Source organism: Accipiter gentilis, chromosome 18 (genome assembly GCF_929443795.1).
Source record: "Accipiter gentilis chromosome 18, bAccGen1.1, whole genome shotgun sequence".
In the NCBI taxonomy this organism is placed as follows: domain Eukaryota; kingdom Metazoa; phylum Chordata; class Aves; order Accipitriformes; family Accipitridae; genus Astur; species Astur gentilis.
The window spans coordinates 6,711,921-6,739,375 of NC_064897.1; the positions used below are offsets into that span (position 1 = coordinate 6,711,921).

Genomic DNA, 27,455 nt, shown 5'->3' on the forward strand with positions numbered 1-27,455 from the left:
AACTGAAACCCCACACCAGCCTTTGGCTTTCACATCTCCAAAATGTTAGCAGGCTATATCACGTATCATTGCAAGTGCTTTTCATTAGAATCAGCAACAAAGGTGACTACAGCGCAGCACAACAGCTGGTTTTAAGAAAAGCAAGTCTCAGTCAACTTCATTTCAAAGGCCCTTGAAACCCAGCTTTGCTATCACAATACTAATTCACAGCTCATGATGTGTGCATCTGCACGTTATAACCTTGCTTTGAAGGTCACGATGGCAATGCCTCATCATATAACATATTGAAGAAACATGATCAGCTTTTGATGCAGCATCACACCACCACTGTACTAACCACTTCCTTCTGTCACTTGTCTGTATTAAAATCGGGAGGATGGAAATGTGGAAAGCGTTTCTCTGGTTACGCTTTAAAATCATGACCATAATTGTCATGAAGTTCACATGGTCATGTTGAGACAACATGTGCGAAAACAGAAACAAACTCCTGTGACCATAGAAGCCTGCACACTCTCATTATTCCTGCACATGTAGTCAAACAATCAGAAATGTGGTCAGAAAAAAGAGAGTATACCAAAATATAGCAGAAAGTTTGCTCAGGTTTTCCACAAAGTAGCATTCACTATTCCAGTGGGTAGACAAGCAGGTAACGTCAGCTTTCAAGTACTTGTAACTTTCTTTTCTGTTTCTAAATTTGCTGAGGGAAATTTGTCACTTTCCCCCTTTTCAGATTTTTATCTCCAGCTTTGTCAAGCTCCAGCTATAGAAATGGTCTTTTCCAAAGTAGGAACAATTGATTCAAGGGAGTTCCAGACGCATATGGGCTTTCTTCCTTTTTCTTTTAATGAGTGGCGGACAGTTACTACTCATGGAAGAGGCTGGGACCATTTCTCCACTGTTGAATATGGCATGTTTATCCGCAAAATAACCTGCACACTCCTCTTTCTAGGTAGCTCAGACTGTAAGTTATTTTGCTGCAGTCATGCTGCACCTGACAGATTACTTGCTGTCCTATTTAAGCTTGCCTACCTACACCAGTGTAAGAACTAAGTCAGCCTCGCTGCTACTGACGTATTACAACAAGACATATGGTGTGTGGCCCTCCAACACCAAACTAAATCTAAACCTGATGATGACATAGCTGGTAACGACCAAACTCTCAACATGCAGAGCCTTTCAGAAGCAGAAAGGTCACAGCTAACGCGCCCCACATTTGAAACATCTCTGCCTAAGTTTTGGCCTCCAAGCTGCCGCTTGATGTCCCGTGCGCTACCATGGCACGATAACCTGGAACTCCACCTTACTTACGAAACACTACCTTATGGCGCCTTACCCTAAAGAATTCTAAGGACAAACGCATGACTGAGAAAGGTCCAAGTGTCCTCTCAGATCCACTGCCATAGGTTCAGTGTTTTCCACCTACACTGATAACTAATTTTGAACAGAGAAAAAAGAAAATTGGGAGATAGAGTTCCTCCTTCGGTGCTCCCTTAGCAGGCATAGACTCCCTGCTGTTCACAAGGCAAATACAACCCTGAGGTTCCCTAACTTCTGGCCAGTTTTCTATTTCTTAATGCAAACTTGAGTATACTTTGAGTGGATGTCAGAGGGGATTTTAAGGACAGTGCTTTAAAGAAGTCACATGTCAAAATGCCAAACCACCACCAACCAACCAACCAACCAAAAATCCCCACCACAACCCCGAAACTTTAAACCCATAAAAACCCTCAGGAAACAGATTAAAGCCTCACTCAGGAAAAGTCTCCCTGTAGGGCCACTGGAAGTGTGATACTCTACTTGTATATCATTAGATCAAACATTATATGATAAAAACATATATTAGACCCAAGTTAGCCCAGAATTGCCTGATTTCTTCCCATACACAATTTCTCAATTTAATTTTGAAAGTCTTTCATCTCAAGTGCACAAAAGAAGTGGAATAAGAATAAATCCCAGATGAGAATCTGCCTTCCTCACCCTGAAGTGAAGAACGCTTGGCACTGAACCACAGTAGAACTTGCACATAATCTGGCAGCAGAGAAAACATTGCTTTGACACTATATAGCCCCTATGAAATTGGGAACGGCACAAGAGGAGATGGATACAAAAAGATTGGATAACGGAGAGCTGTTAAAACAAGCTGTTAATTTTCTGCAAAAGTAATAGGCAATCTGCCTGCAAGCTACTGATTCAGAAAAAGACAAATAATTTTTAGTGAAACTAGTTGAAGCGATTTTTGTTGAATCTCCTCTCCTAGGAGAAGAACTCACCCCTGCAACTCCACTCCCCAAACCTTAATTTTCTGGAACGTACAGGAAGATTTGTGAATAAAGTGTTTCTTTTCATCACTAAAGCTGGTTTCCTCTGTACAGAAGATTGCAGCCCTTAAGATCTTGAGACTGTAAGTATTTGTTATTTAAATGCAAGCAAGCAAGCATCTAACAGGGCATTATTTCCTTTTAAAATGAATGAATGAAGCTGGGTTGTCAATCAGTTATCTTGCTTTATTCCTCTAGCGCATGGGACAGCATGCAGGGGTAAGGGAGCAGTTCAGGTAATCCTCACATGATTTCAATCTTATCTTTTTTTTAATAGGCAACATCTCCCACACAGTCAGCAGCATTCTGATAGATTTTCAACGAGAATTTTGTTTTGTTTTCCTCCTGGAACACCAGGGTGACCCTAGGTATTGAGGCACTTTTTTTAAACACACACAAACAGGTGTCACTGGACAAGTCCTATTGGAAGCAAATGTATCTCTGGTACATACCATTAACCCTGTGTGTTACTATATGGTTGTAGATGACAAGCTCTTTCCTCTTCTGAGGACTGGCATTGTTACAGTAATTAATTAACACAACACAAACTCAAGAGCAAGCCTGTTTCTTGAATCTTGCTGTTCCCAAGTCTCCTGCTGCTGTTAATCCCAACTGGAAGAAATGATGGGGTTTGCATTCTGCCTCCTTAGATTGTTCCATTCATACGGTCGACAGGACCTTCGACAGGAAGGTCTTTTAAACATAAGCAAGGAAAAGCTGGAGGTGTCCCCTCTTGTAGCTTAATTTCTGCAGCTGAGGATTTAAAGGTATCCAGTGACTGAAAATTTATGATTCAATCCACATATCCCAGATCCAATGAAAAGTATGGTGTCACTACAAGGTATTCTCTACTTCAGTCCAGAAACTATTTTTGCCATTCTTTTCTCTAGCTAGGACAAATAGATAAACGAAAGAGAGAGCCAAAGCTTTGGGGGTTTGCATAAACACACCCTTACTGCCTTTCTCAGGGAACCAGAGACAACAAAGCTGAAAGGGACTCTAAGATATCATCTAGACCATTTTTCTGTTCTGAATTAGGAACTACTCTTTCCAGACTACTCTTGATAGATGTTAGTCTACCCTGTTCTTGGAAACCTCTGGCAGTTGAGACACCTCACTGTTCCCACACAGTCTATTTCAGGCTTTTCCTATTCTTACCATTAAAAAAAGGACACCTGATTTCTAACCTGAATTTCTTTTCATAAAATCACAGAGATATTTAGGTGGGAAGGGACTTCTGGAAGTCTATAGTCTAACCTTCTGCTCAGAACAGGGGTAACTTAAAAGCTAGATCAAGTTGCTCTGGGCTTTCTCCAGTTGATCTTTGAAAATTTTCACAATTTCTTTGGACAACTTCTTCCACTGTTTGATGGGTTGCATTATGAGCCTTTTCTCATATCTAGTTGGAATTTTCTTTGCCGTAAACTATGTCTGCTGCCCCTTAGCCTATCACTGTGCATCTCGGAGAAAGACGAATGTGACCCTCTGTTCTCTGTAACCACCCAGGAGGTAACAGGAGATAAGCAATAATACCCCTCTCAGCTTTTTCTTCTCCCAGTTAAACAAACCCAGCTCCCTCATCCTCTCCTCCTACATCACGAATCACCTTGGTGTTCCTCTGCTAGTCTTGCTTCCATTCACAAATGTCTTCCAGCATTCATCCCACTTCCAAAATACCCCAAAACAATGTTATCCTCCTTTTTGCCTGTAATCAAAACTCTCCACACAATCCTCCTCTCCAAACTAAGCAAACCCAGCTTTCATTCTGGCCCAGAAGGCACTTTCCGAGCCTTTCTTGTTGCTCACATGGGGACTTCCTCCAATCTGTGCTCATTTTCCTTGACCTGTAGACAGAGCACACCAGCCAAGATCATGTTTATGCTCAGGACAAAGGAAGGATTATTTCAAGGATATTTCATTCAACATAGTTATACATTCCAGGGTAACTGTAGATTTTTCTATTGTATGGTGATTTTTCAGATTAATGGTCAATTTACACCCAAGTGTAATCCTTTCGTCCTTTTCTACAGAAACATTGTTTCGCCAGTCATTTCCCAGCTTGCATTTAGATTAAAATTTGCAACTACATGAGTTTAAGTCCACACACATTTCCTTGCTGAATTACATCCTAATTTTTTGGTCTTTTTCTCCAGACCTGAAAAGGCTACCTTGAATTCCAGTGTGGGTCCCCAAACTGCTTGCACCTATTCTGCTGTCTCTGTTTCTCTTGATTAAGCTGACTCATGGCTTTTACCCTAGCTTACTCAGCTGCACATCTCAGAGGTGGAGTGGTTCTCCCAAGAAAGAAGTGCTTGTACACAGATCTACAATTCTTCTCTCCTCCTTTTACTCAAAGTTCACCATTCAGGACTGCAATGAAGAAATATTTTCTGTCACTACAGAGCTGGGAACAGGATTTGAAATAAATGGTTGCATTTCCACTGCACTTCTTACATCAACTTTATGAATAATGTTTTTCTTCTGCAATGTCATATAGACCCAAACATGCACTAGAGCTGGTGGTCTTTAACCATGTACCTACCGACATCATGTGACCAATGTATTTTACACATGCTCTACTGGATAGTGTGTTGGCACTTATGCTATATATGTACTCACATCTCCTACCACGGTGTTCAAGAATTCCCGCTCAGCTCAGACATGAGTTGGACAGACCTACATATCAGAATGGGTATCTGTATGAAATCTATCCACTTCCCTAAAACCTACAGGTGTTTCTTAGAGTCTTCAGCAGAAATGAAAGAATCCCTTTGTGTGTTTTTTTTTCAGGGAGAAGCTATTGACAATACTTTTTTAATAAACCATTTATTTTAAAATTTATAATTAAAACCAAGTTTGCTAACATTGTAGAACCACCAGAACTGCCCTACACATTGAAACATCACATGTTTGAAAATTAAGACCTTTGAACTATACCTGCTATATCCTTGGCACCTGCTTCTATAAATGCATCAGAGTCGGTGGACTTGGAGGAAGAGAGAACAATGTGAACCTACATGGGCTAAAAAGGTGCACTTACAGTGATCTGATTTCGGACTTATGTCTCAGAGGACAAATTGGAGGAAAACAAACAGAGCCATTTTGCATTCCAGCTATTACTACTGGGTGCCCATTTTACAAAATAAATTTGACAACTATTTAAAATAAGAAAAAACACACTCAAACCAGCATATCAGAAAGATATCAGCCCAGTTGCATACTCAGTCTGATTGCAGGTTCCTTTCTCTATACTCAGCTTGACAGTCTGAGAATGACGAGAAACCTCCATGATTACAAATCCTCCATATATTTTACACCTATTTCACTGGGGAATGAAAATGCTTCAGAGCAGTCGTTCCAGAATATTTCCTATAATGATGTTATCTGACTATGGGGCCTCTTCCTAATTATTTTTTATATCCTGTACCCAGGCAACTTTCCTTTCGGTGACATCCACTGACTACATGGAGTCTTTCACAGGGTAGAAGACAATGTCCCCCACACTCTTCTTTTTGCCTGCCTTTCTCATTTTATCCCCACAACTTGTACCCCTACCTATGTGCCTCCACGTACCCATTAAGCTCTGTATTCCCTCCCATCACTTGAGTTAAGCTTACTAATGTTTTGACTGTTTGTCTTCCAGGACTACATGGTACCTTCCCTCTCCAGCCCATGGTTGTCCTTGTGGTGGGAATTTCACCCTCAGAGAGGAAATCAAAGAAAAGAGCAGGTGTGTAGCCTTTGCCAAGAGACATTTCTGCAGAGATGATTTGGGGGGGGGGGCCCTGCCATCCCACAGAACTTAAATTGGGACCTTTCAGCAGCTCGTGATTTTACTTGAAAGAGAAAAAAAAAAAACAGAGCTGTTGAGAGAAGTTTCCCAAGTGAAACTTAAGACTCGGAAAGCAAGGAAAGAAGCTTCTTTTTTAAAATATAAACTGCTATAAACTATAGCACTATAAACTGCTGCTCTGGAATTGAGATAAATTTAGTATGGATTCAACAGTGAGAAGTAACTTCTCCTGGTATGTGAGCTCTCTGAGAGCTTTTGAAGCTGTCTTCAGTAGACTCTATAGAGGAGTAAACAGAATGGCATGTATTTCACTGTATACGTGCTCTTGCATGGGAAAATCTGATTTAATCCCTGGAATTTCAGCTCTCCACGTTCTGTTCTTAGCCAGACAGCTGCTTTTAGAAAAATCTTTTATCTTGAAGCAAGACAAGGAGCAAACAGCATTGACTGCAAGTGATCAGAAGCAAAGTTTCGACTGCAAACACCGAATGCTTTGAGCTGTTTCAAGCATCTGACTTCTGGTTAGCAGTGTTCTGCTAGCAAAGGACAGCAGACAAGAGAGAAAGGAAAGAAATCAGAAATTAAAGGGCTGATTAGGGATCTAAACAGATCTCTTTTTGACACAGAGTCTTCTTAAAGTAATTTCATGGTTTTCGACTTTAAAAAACATACATGACAAAACACATCTACTTTGCCAGATCAACTCAATGAGTCAAGAACTTTACATTTGTAATATCCATTTTCCATCTTTCAGTGCTCTGCTGGCTGTCAAACTAATGCACATTTCATGGTGCATGAAGCAAATCACTGGAGAGAAAGGGGAAAGAGCCACTGAGGTCACTGATCCTGCAGCTAATGTAAGGGTAGATTTTGGTTTTGTCAGGTCAAGTTTTCTTCATGTTGTGATCAGTTCAACCTCTTTGGCCTAGAATCTTCTCCCACTCACCTGACGTGAACCGGACTAACTTATCTCAAGACCAGCACTTAAACTTCTCTAAGTGTGACAAAGAGAAGAGAGAAGTTTTTCCACTGTTCCTTACTTTGTGCATTTATTCACACTTACACAGATAGAGTGCAACTTCATAGTGTTTCACACTCATTTGCATACCTTCAGGTAAGTGTTAGGGTGGAAGACAATCTAAATTGAATCCTGTGTGAAAAAATAATTGTTGTTGGGCCACCCTGACCACCAGACATTCGTAGGGAACCACAATCATTCAAAGTTTCACAGCAATAGATATAAATATTATCTTCTTAGACAACTAAGTGTGAAATACGATGAGTAAATAAAGAACAATCCACAGAGACAGGGAAACTTCATGGGATACAATAATATGACAACATACGCAATCGGTGATTATGCAGATTAAAACCAAGAAAATGTGTTTCCTTACATTTTAAGAAGAAAGGATAAATAACTACAATCAAAAGGAAAAAAAAAAAATAATTTAAGGACGTTAAGAAGGATTAGGGCAGAAAATCTTCCCTAATTTACCAAAGATCAAAGACTAGGTTTTTGGGAAGGCTGGAACTTCTGCAGGTGGGAGTGCCTGCATAAACAGTGTTCACTATCAGAACACTGTCGTGGTGCCAGACTGCTCTTACCTTAATCTACATAAGGCAATAAGATGCAATCACACCATTTTATCTTAATCTACGTATAGTAAAGGCACTTCTGTTGCTTCTTTTGTGATCAAGATAATTATTCTGACTTGTTAGAACTCAAAACAACATGAAGTCCAAATTGGATCAGTGCTACTTAAAGGAAATTATATTATTTCCCTGAGTCATTTTCTGTCATATCTGAAATATCAAAATAAAATTTCAAGTATAGAAAACTTATCCCCCATTAAGCCTTCCAGCAATAGAGACACAAACACAAGGGTTGTAATACTAGGGTGAAGCACACCAGAGCTGTTACCTCAGTAGGGCTGGTATTTTTTTAATCCTATTCATTATTCTTAACTCTACCACAAGTCTCAGCTGTTTCATACTTTTCCTCCTTGTATTACTGCATTGACAAACACACTTTGAGATATGGGATGTTTATTCACTCTAATTTAGGGTATCTGGGGAGCTGTACCACTGGAAGGGAATGATGTTATTCCCAGAATGGAGATCAGAAATATGAGATTACTCTCCTCACAGATTATTCTTCATACTTCCACATCGCTCTTCCAACACAGAGTTAGATCACCATGTTCAGTGCAGGACCTGTTTTTCTATGGTTTCCAATGAATTGCTGGAGGTGCTTTGAGAACTACAAGGACAGAGGAAAGCTAAAAGAGGCTGATGGGGCTCCTGGATGTGAGCCACAGAAAGCTGACCACACACATCAGACCAGATCATCTTCTGCAGTAGAATAAATGCAGACCTTATTTACTCTCAGTTTCTGTCTTGATCATCACTGTAGTTTCCACTTTAATTTCCTGGCAAATGGGAGATGTGTCATGCAATTTTGAGCAGAAAAGGAGCTAGTGGAAAAAATCAGAAGAATGTTCTGCTGGATAACATGGTTTGGGTGAATGGAGGCGTTTCAGCCTACATAACAGTAAGCTTTGTTTCACCTTCTTACCTGATTTCTGTGACACTTAATAGAAATAAGATTACTTAAGTGTAACCATAATTTCATATATATTCTTTTCATGGCACTCTGTGTCTCATTTCAGTTATGAAACAAATTGCTAGCTTATAAACCATTTCAGTTCGAGCTTTCAAAACTTTCAATTCCTTTCATTAAGTATTTTTACTTCTGTTCTAAATTTGGGACAAAATATAAGGGGGAAAATCAAAATATGAGAAGCAAGAATTTCCCAAGTGATACAAAAAGTGACTGTCTATGAACAACTATTATGCATCAATCCACACGTGGAGAAAGCCGAAAGTCTTTCTGAAACAGTTTGTGTTTTCAGTCACGCACACTGTGGTGTGCCTCAAGATCAGAAATTTATGTTGGAATAGAGCTGAAGTCTTTACACTATTTCTAGACTCTCTTAAAAAGTGGTTACATTGGTAATGCGGCCCTTGAGTGAGGCTGCTTTTTGCAATTTCTTTCAGGAAAATGTCATGAAAACTGTTCTCAATAACATGGCTACTTGAGACAATAGATTTATGGAAACTTTCTGTACATCCTATGGCTTTTTCTCTTGAGATATTACCAGCAGAATCCAGAGATACCAATACCGCTTGTACTCAGGCATTTCACTGAAAGGAAAAGGCTGATGACATCAATCCACGCTATGAAAGAAAGATGTGTCAGCATCAGCCTTTTAATTCACTGAGATCAGTTCATTAGCTGTAACTTTTCTCCTAACACTGTCTGTTGCGATAAATCCCAGCGTTGCGTATGCAACTCCACGTTAGCTCTTGTTGGCCGCCTTTATTTTAAAAGCCAGGAGGCTACTGTGGCAGATGTAGGATCACAAGACAGTGTGCACTAGGTAGCTGATGTGCACTTCCTTAAATATATACCGAGACCTAGGCAAGCCCTTTTGGTAGGCAGACACCACGCGTGCTACAGCTCTGAGTATTTGTTCATTGACACAAGCTAGTATGTTTGAAATAGGTAACAGATGGTTTCACTCAAAAAAATGCAGGCTAATGAATGAGCATTTCTGTATTTGTCTTTGTGCACAGAAAGTCCTTTCTAGGAAACACCTTCCCTAATAACCATGAAGCCCTAGATATCTTGAACATCGGGCTTTTGTTCCGAAAGTTGTGCTGAAGAGATTGGCTTTGGAATACTAGTTGGTGCAAGTTTTCCCCCCTTTCCACTTCTCTTGCCTGTGTTGTTCTGTGACTAGCAAAGCTGCATTTTCAGCACAAAGCAGAGAGACCATAATGCTGTCTGACTCAGAGCACCTCATGACAAAGGTGATTACTATGGCAGCATGGTGGGAAATTAGGTTGAAATAGATTGATGCTATGGAAAACTGAACTTCTGCAGGGTTTGAAACAGCAGCCTTAAACCCTAGGATTGAACAAAGTTTAGAGAAACAGAAATCCGGTGTGATTTTTCACTTCAACCCTTACCTACTTAGCTCTTGGGAGGTTCAGGCTGGTCATCAAGAAGTGTTTCACCAAGAAGTAACGCAGCCCTGGAGCAGGTGCCCCAGCAGAGCAACTGAAACTCCACCCTCGGAGGTTTTCAAGACCTGGGTGGAGGCACCTGCAGCTGATTTAATCCCCCAGTGACAGGGGTCCTGCTTTGAAGCTGAACTCCAGATCTCCAGAGGACCCTTCCAACCACCAAGCCTGGGATTCTGTGATACTTACACATACGCTCAATAAGAACTGTTTTACACCTTTGGTATCAATACAGTAAAAGGTAAGGCTGATTCAACAGTCTGCTTGTTGGCTTTCAAGGCACCCACAAGCCCACACTGGTTTTATGTTAACAAGCTGAGAGAAGGGATCTCGCTGGCCTTGTAACATCGTCTGTGAACTGCAGTATTAAACATCATTTGCCTGTTTTTGAAATTCACAGGTTGGGTACTTGACTACTTTCTATGCGAGACACCCATGATGCAGTGCAGTTCCTTGCACTGAATTTTGGGGGTTTTGATTACTTTTTTTTTCTTTTCAGTTATTCCCTATTACTTCCTTCCCCACTGTACAACCTTCTATAAGCCCTCTTCTCCAAGCCTTTCATATCTTCTTTACAAGGCTGTTAGCAGCCTCTAGAGTAACATGTTCCTTTAGGAATTTGGTACATTTATTTGATAAGATAGATCATGCTATCTTTGGTGCTTACTTCTACACAGAGAAAGGGAAGTGTTAAGTAGCCTGAAAATAGCTTCAATTTAATCAAAGCACCTTCTTCAGAATAGATAGACCATGTCTCTGTGTCCAAGGGGAGAAGAAGAGAACATTCTTACCTCATTTTCACCCGATTCACCTGCTTATCAGCCATCTCAACTTCTTGGTCTTCAGTCTTGGTAAAAGAATCTATTATTATCCCATATCCCATCCACACTCTTTCATGTGTTCCTGCTTTTACTTAGACTATAGCTCTCAGGAGGATGACTTTTGAAAGATTTTTCCCTTGTGCCTACCCTGAACACTAGGAGAACCATAATAAAAATGATCAGTTTATAAACTAGACAACCACAAAGGTAAAGACCCTTTTAGGCCTGAGCTTCATTTTTTGGAGGGTGGGTCAGGAGATAATTAGCTAGATTTTATTCTTGGAATCTCCTTGTATCATGCATAAAGAAGTTGTGAGAAGGATTTTCTATTCTTACTTGCACCAGTGCAAATCCAGAGAATGGCAATGCTCACCATGGAGTTCTTCAGGACATACACCACTATAATAGGCTAAGTGTTCATCTCAGTGGAAGGCAAGATATTTTGTTTTACCAGCAATTCATATAGACAGAGTCAGGGAAGCCAGAGTTTTAGCTGTCACATTTACTTAGCTGCACTAACCTGGATTACGAGTTTTAAAAACTAGCATTAACTGTTGCCTGTCCCTTTCTTTTTCCCATCAGCTCCTGTTCATACTCCACACAGAAAACCTGTTAGATGATCAACAGTAAGTGATAAAAGCTGCTTCTACATGTGTGTTGCAAACCGCATCCTGGTGCATTAAAATGCTTTAAACAGACTTAAAAAAAAAAAAAAAAGAAAAAAGATAAATTTTAAAATTATTTAGATATTAGAGTTTTCTCTTCTGGGATGCCAAACCTTGCCTAACAAAACCCCAATTTAAGTGAAGAAAAGTTTGGTCAGCTATGAACTGTTGGACTCATTATCTTTATGGTTATTTGTATTTTGAAGGTTTTCAGTACGGGCTTTATTTGTGGAGATTTCCAAGAGAGGCTGACCTGGGAGTGCCAGTTTGGCAAAGCAGGCCAGAAAAAGCTAAGGAGAAAAATATGTCCCTCAACATTTAAAGATCTTTATTCTTTCCTCCACGTCTGCGTAACAAATACATGCCAGAAGCAGACTGCTTTTTTTGTCACACTGATGAAACACAAAGGGCTCGGAAAAATCAAGCAAAGCCGAAGCAACCCAGCAGCTCCCCTGGGTGGGATGCTGAGCCTGGGAATTCTCCACCGGCATAGCCAGGCAGTGCCAGTGGGACCCAGGTATGCACAGCGTAGGATGGAGAATGGCATCGCAAGGGCTCTGATGGGAGAGTTTTGTTCTGTAGTACACCCTTCTCATGATGCACCGCTGAACAGAGGCAATTCTTTCTTGTAGTCAGATAGGAAAGGGTTTGCTCTTACATGCTATTTGCCTTTCAGCCTGAGCTGTAAAGACAACATGAGAGAGAGCTGAAAGAAATTCATGGGATATCAGGGTAACGAATTCTAGCAAACAGCGTAATCAGGTTGTTGTGTGAGAATTCTCCACTGACAGATGGGATTTTTTTTCCTACAGGCTTGTTTGTGACTCTCCAGTGAGTTGTTTGTACGGATATCTCAGCTCCAAACTCTTGCAGAAGATTGTAAAGCTTGGGGGAGCTTCTATTTGTAAGTCAATAGCATGAAATGCCCCTGCCCACCTAAGTCAGATGCGTCTTTTTCTGTCACTCATATCTGGTCAACTTCTAAAACCTTAAAGCTCTTTCAAAATGGCTACAATAACCCTCTTACCACACAGTTACCCAACAATCCATGTTAATAAGTCATTAAAACCTCCAGCTCTACAAAAAGGTGAATCACAGAACTATGTGAAGAAAAACAGGTTTCCAAGTACTTTGGTGAGTTCACAGGAAAGTAAATAAGAGATACCTGGCAATGTGGTCAGCTTTCCATCTTTTTTACACTTTAGGAGCATGCTCTTCTCAAAATGGCATTTTGCATTTCTTCTTTCAGTGAGTGATCTTGTTTAAGTTAATCCCAGTTACTGGTTATCCTTCCCAGAGCTCTGTAACCTCTATGCAGCTGAGGAATGATAGCTGTGATCCATTTATACAATAGATCTTAGCTACATATAAATAGCAGTGAAGCTGCTGACACCCCTTCAGTTCCCAAAGGCTGCTCAGCTCATTCCTTGACACTTCTTCTCTAGCAGCCTTACTGAAGCTTCAGAGTCGCCGTTCGGACTGGAGGCTTGCCTGTGGCACAAAAGCAAGCGCTCTGCTGTGCTTCCTAAGCGAGAAGAGCAGCAGTCACTCACACTTCATTAACTAGGGGAGCACACATCTGTTTCTAACTTCCACACCAGCATGCATTTCACTGATGGGTGGGAATGGGGCAGACCCCAGGGTTACCAGAGGAAAATTAATTCCTGCCTTCTACTCCCTTTTCTTCCCAGAAGCTACTTAAAGCTTTACTCGCTAGGGATAGAAACTAAGGGCCCTTGACTCAGCCAGGACTTGGCATGGTTCAGCAAGAGTCTCTCCTTCCCCTGGTTGACAGAGAGGGGAATAAGGGGTCATTCTCACTAGAGGACCCCTCTGCGGCAGCGCTGATCCTTCCGCTGCCAAAGGACACCAGATTTTGCCAGTCACATGCAACAAAGCTCCCACACGGCCAGCATCCTCATAACGCATTAATTCAGCTTCACTCAAAACACCAGCTTCAACTATAGCCCGGAAGGCATTTTTAAACCCAGAAGCACATGAGCACAGAGCTCCTCCGCCTTGACTTCATGGGTGAGACAGATTTACTCCAGCCTGCAAGTGAAGTAGGATGCTCACTGCCCAACCACACCTGTTAATCTCTGCAGCTGGGAAGATCACCCCGACTCCGTCTAGCACCAAATAAATGTTTTCCTCCTTTTCCTTCTGCAAATTACATAAGCGGGGTACCCCTCTGGAGCCAGAAAAGAGGGCTGCTGCTGCTGCCTATGAGCAGGAGCAGTGAGTGGAAAGAGACTGGCACAAGCAGAGCAGCTTTTGCTGCAAATAAAGGCTCTCCAGCTGGGGCTGCGTGGGAGGGAGCAGAGATCCTGCCAGCAAGCAGAAAGGTGGAAGGTTCGTCGTGATGTGGTTTTGGTTTTTTTAAACACAAGGTGATTTTATTCTCCTGTGGCCCCTTCCTCGTGTAGAGCTCTCGAAGATAAGTGTTTGTGGCACTTCAGACCATACTAAGGACAGGTTACCTGACTGGGCAGACAGGGGCTGTATCGACAACCTCAAGAATTTTAAATCAACAACAACCAACCCACCCAAAAGTATCCCCTCCATATCATCAATAAACTACGTTTGGTCATTATCGGATTTCTCGTCCCAAGGCGACTCCTAATGTCCTATCCTTGTGGCCTATAGAGAGAGAAAGCGTATGTGGTTACACACGTGAGAGACAGTGAAATAACAGCTGAGATCCTTTTAAAGTTGTGGCAATCCAACGTGATTTCAAGGGGGCTGGGGTGAGGGAAAAGAATAATAATAAAAAACCCAACCAAATAAATCAAACTCCTTATGCTTCCTTCCCACCCTCATTTTGTCTACACCCAATGAACAGGCACAAGAGGAGCTCTCCCAAGAGCACTGCGTTAGTATTTTCTGCCCACATCTGCTGTACCCAGGCAAAAAACACCTCAGGGCCTGCCCCAGCTGTACATCCCCCACAGTGCAATTAACGTGCTGAGAGGCACTGTTTTGGCCTAGTAATCTTGTTTACACATGTTTCCGCTGTATTTTATTTTCTGCATGCCTGTGCTGTAATCTTATTTACCAGCTTTTCAGCCCCAAAGGTAAAAAATAAAATGAGATACCAAGAACAAAAAAGAAAAGGCAGGCAGGAGGCTCACAGGAATGCCCTTGCTCATCTCACGTAGGCAGTAATACGCTCTTTCACCGCTGCCCTTGCTGCCACGTGACAAATTGCATCTCTGTACAGAGCGTTCCCCGAGTCCTGCCTATTTTTCCAACTGGGCAGCACAAAGTAAAGGGATTTGTGGAGTGACGGTTAATTCAGATAATTGCATTTCCCTACTGCCTGTGTAACGGAAATGCCAGGGCTCCGGGGGCAGAGGATTCCACGTGCGCTTGCATGCCTTATGTAGTGCACCGTATGCCTGCAGCTGCCCTTCTCTAGTCCCATCTGTTGGAGATTGATGTTGATTTTGCTCATCTTGCCTCCTAAAAACCCAGCAATAATAATGAATGAACTCGGTGTTCAGTAGAGTGTTGGCAGCCGATTCAGCTGGGCATATTGCGGGCACGTGCTCTGCGAGGTTTCTTTGCTGCAGACACGCTCACAAGTCTATAGATCTGAATCCTATGATTAAACATCCTATCGTAGCCAGGTCTTTGCACCGCATTCACCTCTGTGGACTTGCGTCTATCACCTTTCTTCTTATTAGGAGACTTTTCTGCTGTGTTTCCTGCCCACCTTGGACTTTTCTCCTGTAATTATAGGCACAGAGCCCAAGCACAGGGCTAGGAGCTGGTTAGGGACAGAGTCAATTTCTAAGCAAACTCCATTTTTCAGGTTGAAGATGTTTTCACCCAAACTGAATTTTTATTGTAAAGTAAAAGCTGATTAATAGAATCAAAGTGATTTGATTCATCCAGTCTGAAATATAAGCTTTTAAAATCATGAACCTATTTGCTGGTTTAGCTTTTCATCCTGGCCCAGAGTGGAAATCATCCTCAGAACTTCCTAATTCTCAAAGAATGAGTAAACCCAGTTCAGCTACCTATCTATGTGCTTTGATCCCAGCATGCAACGTTGCAAGCTTTCAAGTCTACCGTGGAAATATTGATGCATCTAGACGTACAGCCCCTACTGGAGCAGCCCACATAGCTAAGATTATGATTCTTCAAATTGTTATCATTTTGTCATTATGCTTTGCTTGAATCCCTTTACCAGTTTCTCCCTTGAACAAGAAATTCCGTACTAGAGCAAAACAAAATCCACTCATCCTATGGCAGACACTTGAGGAGGAATGTTAGAATCAGACCATATCCTCCTGGCCCCAGTCAATCAATTTTAGGGGACTTCCTGAAATAAGGGCTGCACCCTAAGATAAATGTTTCTTTTTCAAGATTTCTATCCAGGCTCTGATCTGCTGGCTTTACCATAACAAGAAGTAGACAGAAAGTCCTGGGTTTTTTTACTGTGCATATGTTGCAATTCCATGCGTTTGTCAGAATTCTGCAAAAGTTACTGTAGTAACTGAATTATAAAGAGAAGCATTATCTTTGGATTGTGAGAACAGTGAACAGTGGAGACTGTAAGCCGTGTTTATGAGAATAATGGAGCAAGAAAGGTAATAAAAAGAAAGGCCATCGGCCATACCTAATAAAAGCAAATTGCGAATGCAAACAAGTTCCTCCAGGAGATCAAAACTTGCTTTCTATCCTCTAATGATGACAAGGAGAAGTTAGAAAGAAATTGATGAACATGCTTTTGGCAGAACAGCAGCAGTTGTTCACCTAAATGAAAGAAGATGTCCTATAACTAGTAACCCTAATTATAAGCCAGCCCCAGCTGTTTGTTTACATGAATATATCTTGTTACTGATTGGAGATGTCTAGATGTGCATACTATATCTCCAAGATGTAACAGGACTCAGAAGCTGTCATTCTGGCATACAGGAGAAAATACAATTGCAGTCAACAGCGCAGTGAGGAAGATATGTCTTGGTGTATGTAAGTCTATAGAGCCAGACTAGTTACCTGTCATCATGACTACTGTCATCTCTCACAGTCCTCCAACATCTCCTTGGAGGTCCTATTGCCTTTTCCCTGTGGCAACCATCCTACAGAGTAGCAGACTGAATTGGTTCAGACTTTATTCTATTTAAATGGGGCACTTTTCAATTTATACGATTTAAAATCCTGAACACAGGCTTGGCATACAGCATTAAACGGACAAGGATGAGGAATGTCTTTCCCTCTCTGAATGCTTTCAAGTAACTGTATTTGAAGGAGTCTTACTTGCAGCAAAGATATGTTCCCAGCACGCTGAAACTGATAAAAAATTTCCCATTGACTTCACTAAACTTTGGAGACCCAAAGGAATATTACAGCAGTAAAAAGCTACTGTCGTACAATGGCCTCAAGTTTCTCCTGGCAGTGAACATCTTCTAACAAATATGCCAAGAAAAGCAGAATCTCCACAAAGCAGAAGAGACATTAGAAGGTTTCACGTCCTTGCTCTGAGGGATTTTAATGTCTGTGAACGCTCATAGCCCACAGAAGTTTGACAAGTTCACTCTAAGATCAAAGCCTATTTCCAGGCACTCAAAAAGCCTCAGTCCTGCTTCCATTTGTGCATTTATGCAGTCTGTTCATGTCATCTAGGGCTACACTTAAGCACAGAATTGAGCACCTCGCTAGATCTACCCACTACAAAAGAGAAGCACAGAAAATCAAGGGAGTTGTAAAGAACTTGACTATCCACATGGCGAGGGTGAAGATCCAACAGTTAAAGGCCTAAGGCTTGCATCAGCCCACAGATTCCCCAGGTCAAGTTACTCTTTTCTTTTCCTTACTGGAGAGGATAAAAAAAGTAACAAATTCCTTTAAAAAGGTTGTGCTTCATATAAACAAGTTTCATTTAAATGCAGCTAAGCTCTTAGGTTTTCAGTGGGTATAAATAAGAAGAGCTCCGCTAATGTCAAAGAAATTAGGCTAGTACATGCCAGATGAGAATTTGCCTTACAGACTGAAAAGGAAGAGCCAGGTCCTACAGCATTCGGTTCAAAAAGTAGCACAGGAAAGCACTGTCCTCACACAAACTTCTCAGAGCTTTCTCTTTTGCCTTAACTTCGAAAGGTGGAGCAAAACAACCGCCATCCCTTGGATCTGCTGCTTTGGTGCTCGCTAGGCTCATTCACTGAACGGCCGTTCATCAGAAGACATTGGTTTTGTCTGTGCTCTGCCTCAAATGTGGGGTCCGTGAAAAAGTCAGCAGGATGTGGATTCTCACAGAAATGTTAGGTGTTGTACTCAAAATAGTATTTGTTAGCTTCCAATGAGAGCCATAGGCTTGGAACTCACCTAATACACCTTTTCTCCCACAGAAAACTCATGGTAGACCTTTCAACATAACCCAAGCCTTTGCTGTTCCAGGCCAGTGACAGATCTCCTGGGCTATATTCCTTCTTAATCATACAACGGCTGGGAGCTCTGAAAGGTTAAGCTAGCACTCCTTAGAAACTTGCATATTCTGTGACAAAGGACATATTGCAGTCATTTCTGTATCCCTGAGCTGTAGGGACATAAAAGACACGTGCAGCCTGATGAAAGGGGTAACGCCCCATTGACTTACATGACTAATACCAGTTCTAAAGTTAGCCATGGTGAGAACTGAAATAAAGAACATACGCCGTCAGGGAACAGAAAAAAATCTACTTTTCAAGTTCAAATAGCCTTATGAAGAATTATTCCTGAGCTAAGCTTACCGCTCACTGGTAATTTTTTCACCATCTCACATCCCACATCAGAAGAAATTCAGGCTGTGACAGATAGAAATAGATTAGATATAGATTAACCCATTTACAGTTATTAGTCATTATTATTCAAAAACTGGTATCACTGATATGCACATGTTACAAGGTTCTGCAGAATGGGACATAATTTTATTGAGTTATAGATGGGAAAAAGGCATAAAGAATACAGGTAATGCACATTCTTGAAATAGCAATATAAACATAAACAGAAAAATGTTCAAGTCAAAGTCACATGAAAAATTAGACTAATCTTCAGATGCATTCTAGATTTGTATGTACAGCATTTTTATGTTAAAAGTAGAAATACAAACTCCAGAGATGCAACACATCTCAAGAATACAAAATAAATAAACAAAGATGAATGCCAATAAAAGAAAAAGAACAAATACGTGACTCTTATTCCAGAATGATGAGATATTTTGACATATAAGAACCATGGTAGAAGATGCCCAATCTATGACAAGAACTCATTTATTTCCAAACAAAACCTCAAGCAGTAAAGTCGTCTTGTGCCTGGGAGCGAGTTCAAAGCATTTAAACTCTTACGGGACCCCTGCACACTCCTTCTGTGGTGCTGAACAATTCCTCTATGAGAGAAACCTCTACACAGAACAGATTTGCAGCAATTTGAATGAAGAAATCCAACTCACTGAGAAAGTATACTTGATGGGGACATCACAGTCATTTATCCAGGAGAAAATTTTTCAGCAACTTCTAACCCAAGATGTCTTGAGAACAAGGAATAAATGGGTTTGGTTTCAGTCTCTGCAGCAGTGTTTTCCTAACGGTCGGTGTCCGCAGGAGGAAAGCAATCAGACTTCTGTAATGCAAAAAGCTACAGTAAATATCAAGGGCAAATCATTAGGCTCCACACTGGATACAGAATTATGGCTTAGAACCGAGTGAAAGATGCACCATTATTTCACTTTCCTTTCAAGGGCGTTAATATTAATTGAGTGACACCGAGCACCATCAGTGGCTTTCCTGCTGGAAATGTCTTCTTCATCAATTTGTTTGCATAACCAAACATCCTAGAGAAAAACAGTATTGTTTACACTCTTACAGTTCTTGCAAATTAGATTTTTATGGTAGGTTTTTTTCTCTCCAGAAAAATAGGTCAGTTCCCCTGCAGTAATATACACAATCCGAGGCCTATGTTTCTGCTCGTGATGAGTACACTGGATGCAACAACTCCTTCGTGCTGGGCATTTGCACATGCAACTAACTACTTCAACGGCTCAAAAGTCTATTTGCAATGGACAGATTTCCCCTGACTTCAGAGTTGAACCGAGGCCTAAATACTTAAGCCTTTTTCTACTTCCACTCTCCCTCTCTGAAAACAGGGACCATAAATATCCTCTCCCAGGAGATTAGCCCTGGAACTTTATTGGGCTTAAAGTTACGTTCAAACAATGTCCTAATAAAAACAGTTGCTATTGAATAGTAAATAAAATGTGTTCCAAGGATATCAAATCATGATTACAATGACTTCCATTTTTGTATAACTTCAAAAATAAGTGTTTTTTTCTTTACGTATTGGAAAATAAAGAGACTAGATATACAAGAATAAGTTAAATAGATGGAAATATAAACGTAAAAAATAACAGAAGATTGCTTAAGAGCAGTGTTTAAAAACCAGAAAAGATATTGCCAAGTAGCTTCCCAGGCAGACTTTGTAAGAGAAAATAGAAAAATATTAAGAATTAAAAAAGGGATATTTCAAAGTCGTTTCAACTTAGTGGAATCAAAGAAATTGGTTTCAACAGGGTCTGAAAGGGAGCACAGAGTATTCTGACCTAAACCATACTACTTTACACACACGCCTGCCTTAAATCAAGTGACCTTAAATCGATCATGATTAAGCAGCATCTTTTTACAGTGTGTGTGCAAATGCTTCACTTCATCAGGCAGGCCTGAGAGGGCAAAGAGGAGGGAGAGCCCTGCAAAGGTTGGTTCTTCACATTCGGAGCGCTACAGCACAGGGACCACACAGCCACCTCGCTGCTTGTCACAGAAGGTTGTCCCGTCAGTTTTTTTCTATGTTCCCCAGTTTTGACAAAGTTTTCCACAGTCCTGACAAAGCCCAAAGGTGACTTACATTAAAAAACACCCAACAAAGTGAAATCCATTTGAAAGATTTTGAACTGAATCTGTGTGAAATAAAATAAACATTTCTTCCCACTCCCAAATAACAAAGACAGTCTCTATCAAAAGAGCTGTCTATGTGTTAATCTGCAGTGAAGACTCAGTGCCAGAGCTGGCACCCTTTGAAGTTAAAGGAAAAGCTCCTGCTGTCTTTATGATGCCCAGATTCCTGACTGAATTGAAAAATAACATGGTAATAGGCTTCCTAAGCTCTGAATAGCTCTCTGAAGATCACTGTCTTGCTCCAGTGATTATAGGAGATGTCAAGGTGACTGGGTTAGATGCTTTACTCAAATACTTCAAACTAGCTGAGCTGAAAACAATAGCTCCCTAGAAGTGCTCCCGATTTTGTTGTGAGTGATCTCAGAACGAAGCTCAGCCAGGACAGAATGGCAGATTTGAGTAGAAAAATAGGGATTCACATTTCAAAATAAAATACCTGGCTTTTCTTCTGATTTTACTGATTCTACTTTTTCTACTTTTTTTCTACTGAGTCATGTTAGCTAGAATCAAAGCTGATTTTTGTGTCAGTTTTTCATGGTATTTTTATACTTCTTTCTTTTCTCCTCCTGAAGGAAGAAGAAAAAAAAGGAAGGTTGGAAAAAGAGTGACTTTAAAAGAGAGATAATTTTAATTTTTGAATAAATAAATTTATTCACTTGTTGTTAAATTAACTGAACTTGATGTTTTCATATAAACTATAAAAAATACGAATGTTGCAGAAGTGGCATTTTGATACTGTCTGATTACATATTTTTTATTGCAGGAACTTCTTGATTAAGAATTTTCAGCCAACTTAAAGGCACAAGTCTTAGAAGTCCCTGCAATCTGGCATCCTGAGCCATAATCTTTCAGAGTAGCATAGAGAGATCTGTTCTGAGCAGTAGAGCATCTACGGTATAACATAGTAGCGTATGTAATACAAGCTAGGATAACACAGGGTGAGAGATTAATATTCTGCATCGTACTGTGCTCTGTTATTTTTATCCTGCTGTTTCTTTCACTCACCATCTCATGACTCACACCCTCCCCACACTGGAATTCCTGTCTCAGTCTCGTGGCTCACTGGTGTGTTACGGAAGACGATGCCGCGGAAAGCCATCTGGAGACTAGCGCTACGGCATGAGCTCCAGGTCGCTCTGAAAAACAAAAAGAGACAACATCACTTACTGATTTATCGCATCACTGCTCTGACTATTGCAGCCTCTTTAGCAAACTGTCTTCAGTATTTGTGAGGGCTGCAGCTCTTCCTCAGCACTTGGATATGAGGCGGCGAAAGTGTTCCAAGTCGCAGGTAGTCACGTGGAAAGCTGACACTGCCCAAGCCTTTAGGAAAGTTACAGGACTCACCCTGTGAGGTGATAAAGGGCCCTTGTGAGACAGGTTGATGAAATTCAACAGCAGTAAAAGAGCTGTTGCTTACACATTTCTTCATTAACTTTTATCACCTCAGGGATACGGTCTTCCATGCCACACTAGACAGACCATCAAGGATCTATGCTTCATGAGGCCAAAGCACAGTTACATGATGTGGGATGGGAAGGCCAGGTCACAAGAGGAATTAGATACTTAAATCCTTACTAATTGGATGGATACCTACTGTGATCCAAAATGTAGAACATCAAAATCCCAGTTCAGTCTGCTGTTGTATAACGCTGCACTCATACTTCTTAGTTGACTCAGTTTCCCAGGTGCCTAGGCTCCGTCCTCTGTTTAAACCCAGAAGTAGCATGGTGTTCACTAGTTAGGAACCTAAGTTCTACCACATCCCAGAAATTAGGGTGATCAGAGGAAGCATAATTATTTTCTCTTACCTCCTAGCTGAGTGTTAAGAGCCCTCGCTCAAGAATCCCAATTCCCTCCTTTATTCCTGTAGCTGAACTTTCATCTCCATCTTCCTGAGGGCATTTTCTAACCAGCCAGAAGCCAAGATCACAGAGGGTTCACTCTTTATATGAACAAGCAAATAGTCCCTAGGCTAGAGGGAGTACTTCAACACCATTTGAATCAGCAACTGGACACCATATCATCCTTCAAAAAGTATCCTTACCAGAAAATAATTAGTAAATCTCAGGCTAGAAGGTCATGTTTTCTCCTTTTTTGCCCTGTCACTTTAAAAAATGAACTTCATTGGAAGGAGTCAAAGAAGCCTTGTCCACAGAATATCTACATCTTGCCAAAAAAGGCATTTATGTGAGGAAAGAATAAAAGTCTAACTTAGGGATGAGAATTCCACTCAGTAGCAAGATTCCTCTCACGTAGGTACTGCAGCAATGAGCTCTCCAAGGACCTTAGTGTGTATCTAGCCAAAGTAATCTGCCTTTTTGCTGAGATGGCAGGTAGGAGTCAGCTTGGCTCTGGAGTAAGTTTAGCAGAAGGATCATTCATGCTCTGTTGTGTTATTCCAGCTTTCACAGAAAAATGTACCAAAGGATTTCAACTAGCCCTTCATCTCATGCTTTTAGATCCCCTGGCCTCCTGCTTTTCCGCTCTGTCACATCTGGTTATACAGGTAACGCTGGAAAACATAAAGCATGTTTTCTTTCTATGACTGTTTTGTTATCCAAATTTGCCTTGGGACAAACTTCCCACCCCGTCACCTCAAGTCCTTCATATGGATTGCTGATGGTGACTCAGAGAATAGTCCATGAGTCTTTCGGTGGTGCAGTAGCCTAATCCAGCAGAGACACTTTGCTGCTCAGCATCCAGATGCCAGCTCAAGTCACCCATCACATCCTCTGCTCTCTCTTCTTGTCCATTCCCAATGTAACTGACTGCCTGGAGGGCAGCAGACGTGCATTATAGGGAAGGAAGACTGAAGGCTTGCACATCCACACCACGTTCAAATGTCAGGTCTTCCCTGAATCCAAAGGGCAGAAGCTTCCCTCAGTCCACCCTCAATCTAGAAATGTGACCTCAACACACCAGTCATGTCATTTCAGACAATTCCTCCAGCTGGAGGACAATCAATGCAAGAGCCGGAGGAAAGCCTGAGGAGGATGTGATTAGTGACCTGAAATGAAGCCTGTGCAAACTGCAGTAGAAGCTTCCACTAGAATCTCTTTCACTAGAGTCAGCACCTCAGGACAACAAATGCTGCTGCAATTTGAAAGATGATTACCAAAAAAAAAAAAAAAAAAAAAGACTGAAGGGAATTGGAGCAGCCAGAGAAAATCTTGTTAAAGCAGCAGCATCCTGCTGCGAACAGCTGTGAGCTTTTTGTTCAATAGTCAGGCTCCTTGGTACTACTGACTTAAACAACAAGTTTTTGCTTGTCAAACTCATATCAGCAGTCCTTTAGAGTAATGTTTGTCCTGAGCTGCAGTTTCTTGTCTTGAACCTGTATTTGTCTGCAGCTGTTCTAAGCTGACTGTATGAATTAAATAGGAGTTTTACAACATCTTACTTTTCAGCTTTGTCTTATCATCTGAGAGCCACAAAAGGCCAGGAAAGCAATTGCCCTGAAGAGCTGGGAAACCACTTGTAAAGAGGAGTTCTCCATTCACATGAGGTTGGTACTGGGTCCCTGCACTTCGTCCCACTCGCCTCCTCCAAGCACAACGAAAGGAAGATGCCAGGGCACAGTCCATTGCGCTCACTTGTAGTCAACTAGTACATAGGATAGAGCAAAGCAAGGGACTTTTTTAGTAAATCGTTTTCTTTGGAGGATGTTAGGTCCTCAGAAGAGACACTTTTCATGGAAACATGCCTGTTTCAATTTAGAGTTCTCTGGGAAAGGTTTTCTCAGTCAGATGGGAGATGGGCTCTTTACCACCTCTAGCAGACAGTAACTCACAGTTCCTACAAGCTCGAGCAGGCTGGTCTTGAAACACCTCTTTGTGATAGCCGCTTGTACGTGGCTGATGGGCCAGAAGGGCACTGTAGGCTGAAAGACCACATATCCTGGATGGTAACTGTACAATTTTTTTCTGGACCAGACTAAGCACGTTGCTAACTAAAACAATGCAAAGAATGGTCTCACTCGATGTGGCTTCACAAGATAACAGTGAACACTATCAAACATACAGCAGAAGATCACAAAAGAGAAATTAAAAGGGAGGATTTCTGTTTTGCCACATTCCCAGACGCAGCAGCCAGGAGACTGAATGAAGTTTTGCCTACAGGATTCTTCGATACATGTTAGGCACTGGACGGGATTGGTTGGGGAAAAAAAAAAAAACAAAAAGAGTGCAACAGTAGAAATCCAACCCTTTAGCAGATATCCTCTTGGAATTCTAAAGAGCCTGTTCAAACCCCAAGTTGGCAGTATTCCGATGACGAACATGAACTTGAGTGTCTAATGTTGATTAGAGACCTGAGTCTCTCATGCCGATGAGGTGTGCTATCCTCCTCTCATCTCGCATGAAAAACCATATGGTTGGAGTTGATGGAGAAAGGAAAACAGGAATTACTGGATGGGGAATACAGTACACAGTGAACTTTAATGTGGGTTGTAAATGACTTTGGTCAACTGGCTATCAAATAGAGCCACCTACAGTTTTTTCTCACTACTTCAAGCCTTCAGGAGTTTTCATGCACCTCTGATAGCCTGAGACATCAAGACCAACCCACTCCCCCTTCCTGACCATTCAATGAGAAGGTCAGTGAAGCCCTGATTCTGTGACTGTTGGTGTGTGTCAACACAGGCTTCTAGTTTGGATATTTACATCCTTACCTGGAAAAATGTCTTTTGTCACTGTTAAGCCATAAAGCCATGCATGTACTATTCTCTTCCAAACTCATCCCATTTTAATCCCATGCCTGGGAAGTTTCATCCTTATCTGCTAGTGAATTTCCCATACTCATTTTAAACCAGATTTTTAGTAGGGATTCTGGTAAAAAATAAAACTAGCATGATTTTCTTTTAGTGCTTCTGAAGAAGGAGTTGGGACCTAGAAGGTAAACTAAATCCTAAAATATATATAAACATGACAATTTCCGGATAGCATTGATCTAATTACCTAACATCTGTACGCTGCATCCCCTGTAACTGCAACTTCATGGCAAATGGAGGTCCACCATTGGATATAAATGTTAACTGGCACTGAAAACAACAAAGAAGGATGTTAGTTCCTTGCTCAGTGCATCATTGGAAAGCACCTAAAGTTATCGATGCAACATTAAAGCCTTAAAGATAAAACTGAATCTTTAAAGTGCAAGAATTTTGCCTTGAACTTGAAGCATAACCAGTTTCAAGACAAGTACAGTACTATATTTGGAACAAGAATTAACAGGAAAGGAATCTGTAAAACCCAAACATCACTACTCGGTATTTCGGCAACAGAAGCGTGTGAGGTATTTCTCCATCTTACAGAGAGTTTCTCTCCTAAGAGGAAAGGTTCATAGTTTGTTTTTTCAAGAAACTACAAGTAAGTTTTGGACTTACCACTATTAACTGATTTATGCAACTTTTATACTTATTCTGTCCATGAACAAATTAGTTGCCAATCTCACTGTATTTTAAGTAAGATCAGCACCAGATGGAGAGCAAACAGACTTGCTTACTAAGGGGTTTTATCAAAAGAGTAATTCAGCAAAATATACCTCTGAAACCCAGTATTGATATTGAAAAGTCTAACAAACTTTCCTAAGAAATTACCTGATGCTGTGGCAACTGGATTAATTTTTAAGTTATTGTGAAAGATCAGTATCCTCTCCTTGCACTGTGCTCTGTCTAAAACAGAAGACTGAGCTCGGTTCTGACCCCCGTGAAGTCAGCAGCACAGCCAAGTATCCTCAACTGCATACGCACCAGGATTGTTGGTTTGAAGAGAGATACTGGCAGTTACCTAAACTGCACACTTTGACTGCTATGGTAAAGGTTAGATTAGCTCTTTCATTTCCACGTATGCAGTTTAATGAGACCAGCCCTGATACGTTGACCAATATGACAGCCACCTTTCTGAGGCATCACTTTTCCTCTGTTCCAGCTTCTACACAGGCTCTGTGAGAGCAGCCTTTTTCTCTGTGAACTGGGAATGAAGACCAGGAGCACATTCCCATCACAAAAACACACGGTTTGCTGAAACAATACCAGCTCCTTTAATCTAACGTAGTATCAGGTCAGGTTCCTGGTCCTGCAGCTACCAGCTGCCTATCTGCAAAGGCAAATTCCGGCTGGCAAGGCAATGTTGAGTCTGACAGCGTGTAACTTTAACAGGTGCTGCTAGAGCCTGGAGGAGGTGTTGTTTCTTCTCTCCGAGCCTCACAGAGGCTGTCAAAACTGGCAGGACAGCTTGATTCAGGCAGCCTCGCTAACAGCTTTGGTGGTTGTACAAAGAACCAGGCCATTCACAAATTGAAAAAGAGCGAAAGGTGAAAGCACGTTTCAGGGGAGAACCCCGCACCCACAGCCAAGACACGTGGTGTCACTTTCACTACAACACTTGAACATCTCAGAAATAAGCTTATTGTGCTCAGAATGGCTAATGGACACAGTCAGTGCCCAACGGAGTCCTTAACCATTCACCGTCGTTCCTCTTAACACAAGAGCCTAGCTTGGCCTCCCAGAATCTACAGAGACAACTGGATCAACACAACTAGATCCCAGCAGGTCATAGCCTTCTCGTTCATATTCAGAGGACAGTCTTCCAGACAATGCAGTCATTTGTTCCTGTGAAGTCCGCGCCTGCTTCAAGGAAGGCGAAAAGTCCACTGTCACTGACACATCTGTTGGAATCATGGGAGAAGGCCAGGCAAGGGTCCTGAACGATCTTCTTTCACTGAATATTTACATTTAGATATTACTGAATATTTATATTGCATATTTATTTTATATATTATTTCTCGGGAAAGGTAGAAGTGAGATAGGGTAGCCTGCAAATGCGGAATTTATTTACAGTAGT

The 27,455-nt window shown here is 41.3% G+C and overlaps 1 protein-coding gene across 3 annotated transcripts in view; it reads right to left on the reverse strand.

Moving 5' to 3' along the window:
- Positions 1-18,589: 18,589 nt before the first annotated feature.
- The window catches only part of LOC126047603 (potassium voltage-gated channel subfamily A member 5-like), a 31,285-nt gene continuing 22,419 nt past the window's right edge, over positions 18,590-27,455 (reverse strand). The window contains exons 1-3 of one of the 3 annotated variants that reach the window (XR_007508620.1): positions 22,034-22,247; positions 21,619-21,749; positions 18,590-19,285 (exon numbers count right to left, since the gene is read on the reverse strand). The gene's annotated coding sequence lies outside the window, so the exon portion shown is untranslated. Of the gene's footprint in view, positions 19,286-21,618; positions 21,750-22,033; positions 22,248-24,106; positions 24,220-27,455 lie in introns of those variants that run through there. The other 2 variants (XM_049821429.1, XM_049821431.1) reach the window with 2 other exon arrangements.